General features: G+C 40.2%; 1 protein-coding gene across 1 annotated transcript in view; it reads right to left on the reverse strand.

The window, feature by feature from the left end:
- CTXN3 (cortexin 3) overlaps positions 1-173 on the reverse strand; it is a 39,266-nt gene extending 39,093 nt beyond the window's left edge. Inside the window, exon 1 of the mRNA XM_089512218.1 lies at positions 92-173. The gene's annotated coding sequence lies outside the window, so the exon portion shown is untranslated. The remainder of the gene's footprint in view (positions 1-91) is intronic.
- Positions 174-15,704: the final 15,531 nt, after the last annotated feature.

A 15,704-nucleotide genomic window follows, 5' to 3' on the forward strand; every position in this document is an offset into this window, starting at 1 on the left:
TAAAAAGAAGGCTGCTTATTTTTAAAATAAAATAAAGAAACATTTAATATTTATATTAAAGGTATATGAAGCAGAAATATATTGTGCTTACCAGAAGCAAATGAGTTATTAAATTCAGAGTCCCAGAGCTTTCTCTCCTAGAAGTAGGTGCAATGAGCCATTCTTGAAGCACTACTTCCCTTGTGTTTCAACTCCTCCACTAGAATCCTGATGTCTCATTCAGTGCACTCATACATTAAAATTCCCACCCACTGCATGCACTTGGCATCCTATCCTTCTTGGCAACTATGGTAGCATGGGCACCTTCTGTTTAATTTGGAGGTTTCCTTCTCTGTGTCTGTCTTCACTTTCATCCTTCTCATAGTAATATCTTCATCCTCTGTGGAAATAAAAAGAAAACCCACACCAGAAACTTGCCAAAAGAAGGAATCTTTTCCCCCTTTTTTTAAAATGTTAATCAGGATTGGTCCAAGATACTTTGTTGCCTGAGGCAGAGCAGTACATGAGACACCCAGCATCCCTCAAGCCAATATGCATCATATCCCAAATCAGCCAAGATATTTTGTCACCTTCAAGAAGAAAGTCTCATATCTTCCACTTTCTTTAATATTCAACAATAACATTATATCACATAACTTACAAATTCACTGCCCTTTTATGACACTCCCTATCAGTTGGTTGAGAGCCAGCGTGGCATAGTGGTTTGAGTGTTGGACTAGGACTCTGGAGACCAGGTTCAATTCCCAGTTCAGCCATGAAAATCCAGTGGGTGACCTGGGGCATGTCACATGCACTCAGCTTTAGGGAAGGCAATGACAAATCTTCTCTGAACAAATCCTGCCAAGAAAATCCAGTAAGGCATTTGACGGGGTTCCCCATGACATTCTTGCAAACAAGCTTGTAAAATGTGGGCTAGACAAGGCAACTGTTACGTGGATTTGTAATTGGTTGACCGGCTGAACCCAAAGGGTGCTCCACAATGGCACCATTTCATCCTGGAGAGAAGTAACCAGTGGTGTTCCACAGGGCTCTGTCCTGGGCCCAGTACTGTTCAACATCTTTATCAATGACTTGGAGGAAAAAAATGGGGGAATACTTATCAAATTTGCAGATGACACCAAATTAGGAGGAATAGCTAATACTCCAGTGGACAGGATCAAAATTCAAAATGACCTGAATAGACTAGAAAGCTGGGCCACAGCTAACAAAATGAACTTCAACAGGGAGAAATGTAAGGTACTGCACTTAGGGCGAAAAAATGAAATGCACAGATATAGGATGGGGACACCTGGCTTAAGGAGACAACATGTGAAAGGGATCTAGGAGTCCAAGTAGACCACAAGTTGAACATGAGTCAACAGTGCGATGCGGCAGCTAACAAGGCCAATGCGATTTTAGGCTGCATCAATAGAAGTATAGTGTCTAGATCAAGGGAAGTAATAGTGCCACTCTATTCTGCTCTGGTCAGGCTCCACCTGGAATATTGTGTCCAGTTCTGGGCGCCACAATTCAAAAAGGACATTGAGAAACTGGAGCGTGTCCAAAGGAGGGCGACTAAAATGGTGAAGGGTCTGGAAACCTTGCCCTATGAGGAACGCCTTAGGGAGCTGGATGTTTAGCCTGGAGAAGAGAAGGTTAAGAGGTGATATGATAGCTCTGTTTAAATATTTGAAGGGATGTCATATTGAGGAGGGAGCAAGCTTGTTTTCTACTGCTCCAGAGACTAGGACCCGGAGCAATGGATGCAAGCTGCAGGAAAAGAGATTCCACCTCAACATTAGGAGGAACTTCCTGACAGTAAGGGCTGTTCGACAGTGGAACACACTCCCTCGGAGTGTAGTGGAGTCTCCTTCCTTGGAGGTCTTCAAACGGAGGCTGGATGACCATCTGTCGGGGATGCTTTGATTTGGATTTCCTGCATGGCAGGGGGTTGGACTGGATGGCCCTTGTGGTCTCTTCCAACTCTATGATTCTATGATCTATGGAGGAGGGGGGAGGCACACAACAACAACAACAAGTCAGTTGGTTGAGATGACTGTCTTATTCCACCTAGATGTAGGTAAGTGAAGGGTGTTCTTAGTGTGTGTGTGTTGAGTCTCTTTTCATATGGAGAAGCTGGGATTAGCCTGGAGCAGCAAGGATAATAGGCCTGTCCTCCTCCATGAAAACAGAGAGAGAGAACACAAGGCAGAGGCCAGAAACAAAAGGGCCACCCTCAGGTTACTTCATTTGGTACAATAAAGGGCAATGATTTGAGTAATCCTGGCTGAACCACATGGTGTATTCTGCCCATAATGGGATAGGTGGCGCTCAGAGGAAGCAAGCAGGCAGAAAAGGAAAGGAAAGGTCAAGGGCCTGATCTTTCTCTATCTAAGCCATTTTATCCCTAGTGGATAAAAGAATAGTAAGAAAAGGTACAGAAGTTTCTGTATCTTCCAACATTCATATGGCTGGCTGGATAGCACTTAAGTCTTTCACTAGAAACCTTACCTGCTGAAGAATAGGGCATTGCTTAGGCTTAACATTAAGTATTATTATTATTTTCAACCCTCAAGTGGCATTATAGTGGATGGCTGTTGCCTGCCATTTGAACTACATAGTACTTGAACTGTATAGCAACACACACCAGGTACAACTGAGTTCCATCAAAACCATTTGTGCATTGCTATTCATTTCAATTCACTCCTCTTTCAGTTATGCTGATGGTGTTTTTACACAATTATCATGGTTTTATATTGCAGACACATTGGTAGAAGAGAACAACATGTCAATCACAGTAATCAGGTAGAGTTTGCCTTCCTACGCAAATCTTTTGATAACTAATGCATATACAATTGCTCATTTTTGACTAATATAATTATCCTTCTCTTTGAAATATTGCAGAGGAAAATTGGAATCAAGTTAGAATCAGGCAGTAAATTAAGTGGGAATTGTTTCTCCATCAACAGGGCAATGTTGTATGCATGAATTACACAGTCCCCCCAGAAATGTACTTATTTAAGATATGAAGCCCACCCTATGCTGAAGACTTGGCTTTGGGAATACTTTTTCTCAAATGCAAAATTCAGCCTTGGAACATTTTAATATGGAGCAGGCAGAAAGATTATACTTTCCTCTGACCATGTGTAGAGATTTTATCTTCTTTTCAATTAAATAACTATTCCCTGTCCATCAAACATCTTTAGAAAGTGTATGGTTCTAGTAAAATTGGTGATTAGAATTAATAACATCATAAAACCTCAGAAATTCATAACTCCATAAAATGTATGAAATACACCATGTCACAAAAACATCCTGGTTTCTGTTCCTACAACAGGTTACAGTGAAACCCATATCATTCTACTTAGCACTTCTAACAAATGCCTGGGTCAAAGCCAATGTCAGGTCAGTATCATCAAGCATCTTCCAAGGCCACAGCCTCTAAAGAGGGTGGTTACCAAATTCTAGAGCTTATTCTTCCTCATCCATCTCTGGCTGGCTGTTCACTTTCCCTCCCAGAGTGAGCAAATAGGGGAAGGAGTGAGGAAAAGAAACAGGAGATGCAGATTTGCCCATGAAAGAGGCTAGGGAATATACAAACACAAGAATGGAGAGGCAGAGGAGGAGGAGGACTAGGAACAGTCAGGGATATATCCTCTGGATTTTCAAAGATCAAACCAGAACATGTATAGTGAAACAGCATCAAAGTGTGGTCAAGTTGGCAAAGGGTATTAATGAGCAAAAACACATGGACTAGGACAAACTGCATTATTTATTTATTCATTTATGGGAAAATCCTGTCTATGAAAATCTGCCAGAAAAGCCCAAGTTGTATATGGGCTTCATATGGGCTGCATATGTCCAGCCATGGCTGAATGTGATAAGACCCATCTTTGACACTTAATCATGCATCCATCCCTTCGGAAAAAAGGTGGGATACATCGTGTGTGATAATCTCCAGAGTTGGGAGTCATCCATATAAGGATGACACTGTTCCCCAAAACTCACCAGAGGTATACAGTTCCTTGATGCTGTGGCACTGTCCACAAGATTGCTTCTACAGGTGCTCTTACCCTATCAATATAGATGGCATATGGGGGCAAGAGTTTACAAACAACAATAAGACATAGAAAAAGAGGACGCCTAAACTATGACACTGTGTACACCTTTTTAAACAATAGAGATGAAAATGACTCCAGAAACAAAAACAAACCATCAGGTATTTCAAACTGTACTAGCAGTGCTCTGGTCAGTTAATGAATCAAATCTTGATACTTATCAGTCAGCCTGATTTGATACTCAAGTGTTTTGAACAACTCTGCTAATTCAGTGATGATAACAAAATTCTCACTTCCCAAAATCACTAAGGGCAAAATCTCTAATGCTCACATTATGAGGTAACTACAGCAGGTGGGGTTTTTACAATAGTAACATGTGATGACAGTTATTATCTCTCAGCTGGTGTTCTTGTGAAGTCACTTTTTTTAAATAAAAAGGTGCCATAAAACTGACAAGTGAAGGGATTTTGCTGAAAGCATTTTGCTGTTTGTGGAGGGGATGGATTATGCAACCACATTTTAGTCTGGGTTCAGGTATGGTGTGGTATCAAAACAGTCTTAGCTGTCCTGATTGATAACCTACTCTAGATAAGAGACAGGGGAAATGCTACCCTGATGATCTTCCTGGATCTCTCAGCAGCTTTAGATACATGGTGCCTGGAATTGGCTCTGTCAGATGGGAGTGTGGCACACTTTGTTATGGTATTTCTACCCCTATATACAGGGGAAGTTGCAGAGGGTGGCATTGACAGACTCCTGTTCAATCCTATAGCCATTAAGTTGTGGGATACCCTAGGGGGCTATCTTGTTTACCGTGTTGTTCAATACCTACACGAAACTAGATATTGGGAGAGGTCACTAGTTGTTTTGAGTTGGGTGCCATTAGTATACTGATGACATTCAGTTCCATGTCTCTTAGTCATTAGGGCTAGTTGAGGCCTGGATGCTATAATGGGCAGGATGAATGCCAATAAACTGAAGTTGAATCCCAGTATGATAGAGACTCTGTCTGGGAATTGGTAAATCACCTGCCCTGGATGGGGTTTCACTCCCCCTGAGGGAGCAGGTGCATAACTCAGTAATACTCTGAGATCCATCTTTGTTACTGGAGGAGGTCTGGGGGGAGGGGGAGTTTTGACAGGTTCACCAGCTACCATCTTTCCTGGACCTATATAACTTGCACTGATAACTTCCCGGTTAGATTATTATAGTGTTCTCTATGTGGGGCTGCCTTTAAAGATGTTGTGAAAGCTACAGCTGATGCAAAATGTAGCAGCTGGATCAGAATTACTGACCAAAACATCATGCCAAAACCACATAACACCAGTTTTATAGAAGCTCTATTGACTGCCAGTATGCTTCTGGTCTGAACTGAAGGTGGTGGTAATACATTTAAAGCCCTAAACAGATTGAGACCTTGATACCTGAAGGAATATCAAACAAACAAAACAAACAAGCTTCCTTTATATACCACTTCATACCGCCTAAGCAGTGTCTAAGCGGTTTACAACTGTAAGCTAATTTGTCCCCAACTCATTTTAGCGACCTCGGAAGGATGCAAGCCTGAGTCAAGCTTGAGCCCTTTTGCTGGTCTTGAACTTGCAACCTTATGGTTTTGAGTGAGTGGCTGCAGTACAGGCATTTAACCACTGCACCACCAGGGTTCCTTATCAGGCTGCCCAACAATGGAGGGCAGTTGGGGAATGGGGCTTCCTCTGTGTCCCAATAAATTGTAGGAGGGGAGAGAGGGCCTTCCCTTACTATCACACTCCAGTTATGGACTACTCTCTCCTTAGAGACTGAATTAGTGCCAACACTGCTGTCATTGTGGCATGAAGTGCAAATAAGGCTATTTAATAAAGCTTTGGGACACAACGTATTTTCCTCCCAAGTTTGCACATGGAGATGGTTTTAAATTGCTTTAAACTGTGCAAATTGATTTTATTTCACACTGCCCTAAGGTTCTTCGATACAAAGTAGGCTATAGATATTTTAGTAAATAATAAAGAAATAAATACTACAAAAACAAATATTATAACATACTCTGAACTACAATCATATTTAGCATTCATATTTATCAACCATTTATCATTATAATACATGTTTCATATATACAAAATGTGTGTATCTGCTTAGGCCACATTAATCTCCATTACAGTCAATATTCTTCCCTTTTCTTTATGATTCTGCACTCAAACAAAATATGCATATACAGTAAAATACAGATTGGAGCAAATTTACACTACAGCTTAATATGCCTTGTGTGTATGTGTCTTTAAGTTGCCTGTCAGCTTATGGAGACTCCATGTATTTCATAGGATTTTCTAAGGCAAGAAACACTCAGAGGCGGTTTTGCCAGCTCCTTCCTCTGAAACATAGCCTAGTAGTCATTGGCAGTTTCCCATACAAGTATAACCAGAGCTGACCCGGATTAGGTTCCAAGATCAGGTATGTTATGGCGCCTTTAAACTATTTAGGCAGTTGCCCTATAATTGAACATATTCAGAATCAACTCTCATAGATATGCTTCCTGAGAAGAAAATTATTCTATCTCACTGCTGCACAATATAACTTAATCCTAAAATTGTTCTAATTGAGGGTTAAAAACACATTGAAACTAAGAACCTTATCGCACACATTATTTTCCCCATTATGGGAATGGGAAGGGGACTCTCAGGGCTGTGTGCGATCAGGAAAAAACGGATTTTACCGCACAGCAAATCATCCACAAAATTACCCCATTCTGTTCCCCGGCTCCAAGCCATCGCCATTCAGTGCTGAGGGGTGCCATTTTGCTTGGTCAGAAAACTTCCAACCTGAACATGCAATGCTCCTCAGCACTGAATGGGGACAGCTTGGTGCTGGAAAACATAGATGGCTGAATGGAGAATACTTTTTAAACAGAAGCAGCAGATAGTTTGGTCTGTCCTGGAGTCTGTTTTCTCAGCTCAAAACCTCTACATGTTCAATATTTGGCGTTTGTGTGTGTAGAGGATCCTACTTATGAGCAAGCGTAGGAGGAAAGAATGTGGGTGTAAATGGATTCACATGTGCAAAGGAAGGGAGAGATCAAGAATAAAGTTGCTTGGTGGTTCTCTTTATTCAGAGAGAGAGGCGCGTTACCGACCGCCCAAAACGGACGGTCTCGCGCCGCTGCTGGTTGCTCCGCGAGGGAGCCGCAGCAGCCAAACCGCACAGCTCCCTCGCAGAGCAAAAAGAAGGCATAAATGGCGCTTCTTTCCGCGGCATGGATATGATGCTGCAAGGTGCCAATGGCACTCTCGCAGCATCATATGCGCCGCGTGATGTGCGGACACAGCCATCCATTACGTAAAAATGGCGCCCCCATGTGGAATGGGAGCCACCATTTTGTGCGCGCTCTGCGCGTATTAGGGTTAGGGGCGTCAGGAAGTGATGCCCCTTTCTAACCCTAGTATGCGCAGAGCGCATACTTTATGCCAGTGTGTAACAGGCCAGAGCCCCCAAAGAGGAGAAGAAACAGGGTTAGTGCAAGGAATAGGAATGCAAAATGTAAGCCACTATCTTGTCATAGAACTTGTGTCTCCACTATTCAGGTTCTAACTGCAACCAAAACTGGAAAGATGGCCAGTTTGGTGAAGCATAATGCTCTACCAATCTACCTGGTTTATTAGTTATACTTATATTTCACATTTTTTCCCCAAAGAGCTCAAGACAGTGTGCATTGTCCTCTTTTCCTCCATTTTATCTTAGCATCAACCCTGTTAAGTGGCCATTGTATGGAGTTAATCAAACGGGAGGAATTTCTCTTAAATTTGAATGAAAAGAAAGTGGGGCCAGAACACATTCACTTAAAGTCCCTAGTTTAGCACAATCACGTGAATGTGCATTGCGTTCAAACTGGCTTCTCATTGCCCAAAAATAGCAAGCCATTGCCTGAATTTGCGTGTGGCAGTCTGTCACACAATAACATGAAACCACATGATTGCGTTCAGACTGACTTCCCATTGCCCAAATTTGCGTGTAGTGGGTTATCACGCAATAATGTTAAACCCCTTGTTTGCATTCAGATTGCCATTGGATTATACAATTTCCCTTGTCTGATAAACTCCTATGAGAGAATAACAGCTCCAGAGTCACTTCATAAATTTCATGGTTCAGTGGGGATTTGGACCGGGATATCCCAACTCTTCAGTTTAACACTAAACATAAATACTTTTAGCCACATTCGGGTTGTCAAATCTCAGGGCCTCATTCTCAGGATCTGGATCATCTCCTCCAGTCCACTGAGCAAGGAGGAGGTATTCCGCAGTGAGAACACATACCCTCTAATGGTCCACACTTGAAAACTGGGACATACATGGCCAGGTAACATCAGAGTGTGGTTAAGATGGCAAAAGTTATTAATGAGGTAGAAGATGCAAGCTAGGAGAGGCTGCAGCAGTTTGCTTTTTCCTGTGGCTACTGGGAAGGGCTGTTCCACTTCCTCTCCTCCCCCTGCTGAGTTAATTGAGTACAAATTACTTTTGCAATTAGATCTCAGTTTGCAGCAATTGACGTAAGTGGAAGACAAAAGGGGAAAGGGAGAAGAGGAGAGAGAAACGGGGGTATTCTAAAAGGAGTTGAAAAGGTGGGATAATAGAAGATTTATTGGGTCCATCTCTACCAAATGGTGACAGCTGGTGGGTATTTGAAAACTGCTTTGAAAACTGTGTGCCCCCTTTAAAATCCTCATTTATTAGATCTGGTGTTTTGTTTTGTTTTGTTTTATATAGATAGGACAGTGTTTGATGTTTAAGAAACTATACTTAATGACATTGGCAAGGGCTGACCCTTTTAACAGCCACTTTATAAAACCATCAGACACCACTCCCTATGACATCGCAAGGAGTCATTCCTGTGCCTCAGGTTTTGATACCAAAATTTCAGGGTCCAGAATAGTTCTAATCCAGTGATACTTGACTACATGGCTCTCAGTTCCTGAAATCTTTAGCATTACTATTATTTTTGTTTCTCATACAGCAGATATGAAAAATAGCAAATTGATTGAGATTGCCAAAATTTCCTTCATATTCTCAATTAAACTGAAAAGTATCCTAAAGAAAGATCATTTCTGCAATGGATATATTTGCATTTAGCAATGTTTATTGCAATAATACTGCCCTCTTGTGGATCAAAGAACCGATGGCAGAGACCTACTTAATTCAACTGGTGCTGAAACCAGTTGCGTGCACATATGATTTTGGGAAATTGGGATTTTGGGATTATGCTGGGCGTACATATGATTTTGGGGAAATTGCGAACTGTTGAAAGAATTTCTGTAAAGCAATTCCACTTTTGTTCAAGTCATTCCAAAGAGTATGGGAATTAATTCTACTTGGTGGATTTTCATCGTTCCGGTGAATTATGTTCTGCTCACCAAAAGTAAAAATATGGCTGTAAAGAAAGTGTCAAGAAACCACTGGGAGGAGAGAGTTGTTTTCATCCTGAATTGAAAGTGAATGCTTTTGGACATTTTAATGCTGTGAGTATCAATCAAGGGCTGGATCCGTAGCCTACATTTTTCCTTCTCTTGGTGAGGCCCATATGTTGTGTCTGAAAGGAGCTTTGTTTCCAAGAAATGGTAACAATTACTGAGCTCATGGAACACAGTCCTTTGAAGAACATGCTTTTGTATGCTGGCTCTTCTCTTTTTCTAAGAGTGAAAAATGGGCTTTTGTGCGCCTACAGTGAAAGACTGAGCATGAATGAGTAACTGGTATTTTAAAGGTGGGAATATGTTAATCTAACACTTTCATACACTGGCCACAATCTGAACTTTTGTAAGGATTTTCAGATGAATGTTTGTTTTTAAAAGTTTAAGATGAGTTCAGAAGTACAAAATCTAGATTTGAATGCAAGATCTTTTTGTTATTTTTCAAAACAAAGAGTATTAAAGCTAACAGATTTATTGCGGCATAAATTTTCACAGTTCAGAGTTCACTTCATTAAAGATGGAGCACTACTCTGCCAAATTACTATGCCAAATCTGGATTGTTATTTTTAGGGTGGAAGATGGTCGCTTTTCATAAATGTGTTTGTAACTCTCTGTACACACCTCATTTCATTTCTCTCTCAGTTCAGTGTTTCCATAGAGCAGGGGTGAAGTATGCTTTATATATGAAAGTGCATTTCACTTCAGATTTACCAAGAAAGATGTACTATCAGACTGAAAAATCTTCAAAGTGGAAGCATAACTGTACTATTGGAGACCTAACAGAACCAGTGTGGTGTAGTGGTTTGAGTGTTAGACTACAACTCTGGAGTCCAGGGTTCAATTCCATGCTTGATCATGAAATCTACTGGCTGACCTTGGACAAGACACATACTCTCAGCCTAAGGCAAATCTCCTCTGAACAAATCCTGCCTAAAAAACCCCATGATAGGTTCGCCTGAGGGTTGTCATAGATCAGAAATGACTTGAAAGTATGCCACAACAACAAACTGGAAACCTCAAGAAGTACAATACTTTAAAACAACATATACAACCCCCCCCCCCCCCCGTAACTTCCCAAAAAAGGTTTCTAGGAATTATCAGTAGCTTTCAAGGCAACTTCCATGTGGGGAGGTGGCCTGTAGCAGGTTCCAGCCAGCCCCTAGATCCATTGAACATGCCCAGTTTGCCTCTCCAGCTTTTAGAATGCCACAAATGACCACCCAAAAGGAGCACTGGTAAATGTAAGAAAGAAATCTACTTTCTTTCTTTCTTTCTTTTTTTACTAAAGGGAATCACAGAGCAAGGAAGAGACCCCATCCAACATAAATTTTGGACCCATTTTTATTTCATTTATTAAAATAAGCATAGTCTGCACACACTACATACATGCTATCACTGAATGAATATGCTTGACAACCACCACTCTTCTACACACCCAAAAGATACCCTCCATCTGTTCTGATTTGCCAGGGACAATCCCAAATAATCCTCTGTCATTCCACTCTTTCAGATGCTTTTACAGCATCCCACTTTCTCTCTCATCTTTCCACTTTGAACTCAGTTTGCACCAATGGAAATAAACTGAGGACAAAGGGCCAAAGTAGTTTGTACTCAGTATACTGAGTCAGCAGGGAAGAGGGGAGAGAAGGAGTGGAATCTTGCCCTTCCCTGTAGACTCAAGCAAAAGCAAACTGATGATGCTTCTCCTAACTTGCCTCTTCTTCCTCATTAGTAACTTTTGCTGTGTTGTTCAAACTCTGATGTTGCTTGGCCACATGTGTCCCAGTTTTCATCTATGAAATTTTGGAACTACACTAAAAGCCTCTGTCTCAACTAGAGGACTGTTTGTCTCTGGAATACTGTTGGTATCAGTTGTGGGTAGTATCAATAAATATATCAGGGTGCATACAATAATGTTAGTTCAATCATTTTAAAACAACATAAAACAGTAATAATTAATTTAAACAAATTAAAATTATAACAAATAAATTGATAGGTTAAAACAAGGTCTAATCTGCATTGCAGAAATAATGCAGTTTGACACAACTTTAACTGCCATGGCTCCATCCTCCTGGATCCTTAGATTTATAGTCTATTGTGGAACCAGAACTCTTTGGCAGAGGAGGCTAATCATCACAGAAAACTACAGGTCCATGAACTTCAAAGCATTGAGCCATGGTAGTTAGCGTGGTGTCAAAGTACATAATTTCTGCAGTGCATTTTAAAACCAAAACAGCTTAAAATGAATTAAAACTAATATAAAAATAGATTAACTCCAGTATCAGAGGAGATATTCCTATGCACACCAGTAACTCTGAAATATGGGCACACTGTACAATTATAGCACTCTGAAATGGGGTTTTCCATTTGCATCTGCTTGATCACTGTGGAAACAGAATGCCCAGTTAGAAAGGGCTTTCATCCAACTAGACTTCTGCTTTTATGACACTTACAATATGTGGTTTTCTTGAGCTTTGTAGACCCGGACTTAACATTTGACCAACCATCTTCAAAAGATAAAAGGAAATTAAGATGAACATGTTCACAATGGCTATAAATCAACACAATGATCCTGACGTCAGCTCAGTAATGCGATCTCAAAAACAAGATAGATATTAGGAAGAAAAATGGATGGGTATTTTTCAGATACCTTTTAAAAAATGACAAATGGTTTGCCCTCCTACATAATTCCACATTAAAAAAAATTCAGATGGGCTTAAAAGGATCATGGGGAAGGCTGTGAGGGAAAACAACATAAAAATATACTCTAGAGAATATAAAAAGGCCACTTTAGAATTGTAGTTTTAAAAGTCTGTCTATCCATTCTCAGAAAGTATTAATATAAAACAAACAAAAACTTTTGTGATAGAAAAGGCTTGGGTTAACTCCTTATACCTGACAATAAATTAAGACACTTAAACCTTGTAGAATAAATCCTACTGCTACTCTCTACTAGAAGAGACCCATTGGATCAATAGGATTTACCCATGTATTGATTCATCACTCAACACGGGATTCAATGGAGCTATTCTAGGTGGGATTAACCAATCGAATTTAGATCACATTCTTTCCTTGCAGTGGGTAAATACAGCTAGGAAACAATGTCTCCACAAGCAGTGTGGACTTCTTCCATTTCATTGACAAATAGCAATCCGACTGTTGGACATATGAAGTCATAGCTACTAAGAATAACTTGGTTCCAAATTCAGATGCCCTTTCACACTACAGAATTATTTATTTTATCATTTATTTATCAAAATATTTATACCCTTACCTACATCAGAAGATTTCAGGGCAGCTTATAAATGTCATAATATAATCAATTAAAAAAACAGATTTAAAGATTTAAAAGGTTTTAAAACTATGTACCTGTATACCAGTATTTATTCCAAGATCCTGGCAATAACACTTAAAGCTCTAAACAGCTTGGGACCTTGATACTTGAGGGAGTGCTTTTCTATATATAAGCCTGAGGAAGAATTGAGGTCTATTAGAGGGGCCCTCCTTTGTATCCCATCAGTGCATTGTGGAAGAACATGAGACAGGGACCTTTCTGCAGTGGCACCCTGGTTGTGGAATTCCATCCCCACTGAGGTCTGATTGGCACCAGTGTTGGAATCATTTCAGCTTTTTATTAAAGCTTTTAGACCAAATTGATTTTATCCAGGCTGCACGTGTTTTACAGCTATATTATTCAAGACTGTTTTAACTAATCTTTAACTGGTCTGTTTTTAATTAAGACACTGTTTAATATCATTTTTATTATTTTAAACTCTTGCAATTATTTATTGTTTTATTGTAAGCTTCTTGAGGTCTTCGGATAAAGGATTTGATGTAAATATTTAAATAACAGGAAAAGAGGAAGACTACGTTCCAGATGGATAGATTGCGAATGATAGGGTGACTTGGATATCTCTCATTTATAAGGTTGCCATAGGTCAAAGTCAACTTGATGGTGGTTAACAGCAACATTTTGAATTCTCAGCCACAAAATTCTAGTGGCCTGATCAAACTATGAAGCTCTGAATTGTATAAGATGTAGGCATGAGAGTTAAAGTGGAATCATAGCATTAATCTTGTGTACTGTGACTGGACCTAGATCTTTGTATTGATTGAACTTTATTCTGCAGCTGGATTGCATATTGCTGTGCAATAGATGTAGAGCTGATCTGAGCACAGTAGGAATAAAGTTTGTCTTTTCACACAACTGCAGGAAGGGAAATAGCCAGAGTGTATAGAGAAGAAGATCTACAATATCCTCCTATCTCTGGCATGCTGTCCTAAGTGTTTTCATTCTTTATGTGAAGATAGACAATTACCGCAGTTTCGATGTGATCAGTCCAAAAGCTCTAGATTATTTGACTAGAGACACCAGAGTGTCTGTTGTTAAAGAACTGTGTTTTGCATTTCAGGGATAATTTAACCCCTTCTCTCTCTCATTCAAAAAAATTATATTTTCTTTCTCTGCCATCAGAACTCCAATGGAGGAGAGTTCAAAAGGGTGGAACAATGAAATATTATTTCAACGAATTAGAAAAGAAGAAAAGATAGAAAATGAGGAAACAAGGAAAAAAGGGTAAAAATAGAAGAGAAAAATTACTCTAAAGGGCAAGAAGATGTGTGGCATCAAAACAAAAACTACCAAGTAACTGCAATTGGGCAATGAAATGCTCCCCAACCCCATGTAGAATGCTGTACAATATCAACATTGTATGAGCCCTGTGGATGCAATACAGAATGGACCTTTATTCTGAGCAATACATTAAAGTGTCTTGCTTCATAGGAAGCAATCTTGTAATAAAATTTTCAACAGAACAGCAGGCTGTTTCTTGTGCATTGTAACTGTCCCTTACAAGCTGTTATTCCTTTCCTGGAGTCCCTAAATGACAATGAACGAATTGGTCAATAGGGAACTGTTAGGAACAGCATAGCACCCAAATGCTGAATTGCTTAAGCAGACCCCCCTTCTCTCTCTCTCACACACACAAAAGAATTAAATAAAATCAATAATTTGAAACAGAGCAACAAAAAACATTCAGGTTTTTTTTCTTGTTATGTATTGTCAAACCAGCTTCAACTTATGGTGACCCCATGAATGACAGACATCAAAGAATCCCTGTCCACCAACAGCTCAGGTGTGGGTCATGACTTCCTTGATTGAGTCAGTTCACCTGCAATGTGGTCTTCCTTTTTTCATTAACCATCTTTTCCCATGTGTCATATCATTTCATGAAATATTCCGCTTTCTCTCCCCAAAAATCCAAACTTGATTTTGCCATTTTATATAAGGAACATCATTTTACTGTGCCATTAAGTATAATGGGACTTGAGCATACATGGATTTTGGTTCTGGGACCAAAGAGGGATCCAGGAACTGAGCCACAGTGGATACCAAGGAGTCATTGTACAATAGTCCATATGGTGTGTTTGTGTCTGTGTACATGCACTGTGTTTTCATGAAGCAAGATGACCCACAAATACATGCAAGGAAATGGATGAACCAAAATAAATGCACTAAGTCCTATCTGTTGGAATTCGTCTTTCCGATCTTTCTGAAAGGATCTTTCAGAAGTTTAAGATAGCAATAGCAAGTACATTTCTATACCGCTTATCAGTGCACTTAAGCACTCCCTAAGCGGTTTACAAAGTGTAAGCTAATTGACCCCAACAATCTGGGTACTGATTTTAGAAGGATGCAAGCCTGAGTTGAGCTTCAGACATTTTGCTGGTATTGAACTTGCAACCTTTATGGTTTGTGAATGAGTCGCTACAGTACAGGCATTTAACAACTGCACCCCCAGGGCTCCTAGATACACAACTAGAAGCCCATTTTGTTATGAACTCTGTAACAACAAAACATGCCCTATTACAAGCCAAAAGGATGGTGCAGATGCAATGCCTGAAGTGGTTGAACACCGGGTGTAAATAAGTGCTCAGTTTTAGGCTTGGCTGAGAACCTGTTCAACAGTGGTACAATTGGAAGCAGTGACAGTGTTCCAGTTCTGAGTGGGTTCATTTGTTTCTGAATCTGGCTGTGGACTATGCTTGTGCATTTTGTAACGTTTAAGCCTGTACATTGCACAATAGGGAAAAGGGGAACTGCTTGCACAAGGGGGTACTGTTTACACAAGGGTGTACCTCCTTACGTAAGCATGTTTAAAAATGCAATTGTCTAGTGGCCCAACAGGGCCCAACAGGATTTTTGCCTTGAA

The sequence above is a fragment of the Sceloporus occidentalis genome, unplaced genomic scaffold (assembly GCF_023333645.1).
Source record: "Sceloporus occidentalis isolate IW3139 unplaced genomic scaffold, rSceOcc1.0.p SCAF_1, whole genome shotgun sequence".
Lineage (NCBI taxonomy): Eukaryota > Metazoa > Chordata > Lepidosauria > Squamata > Phrynosomatidae > Sceloporus > Sceloporus occidentalis.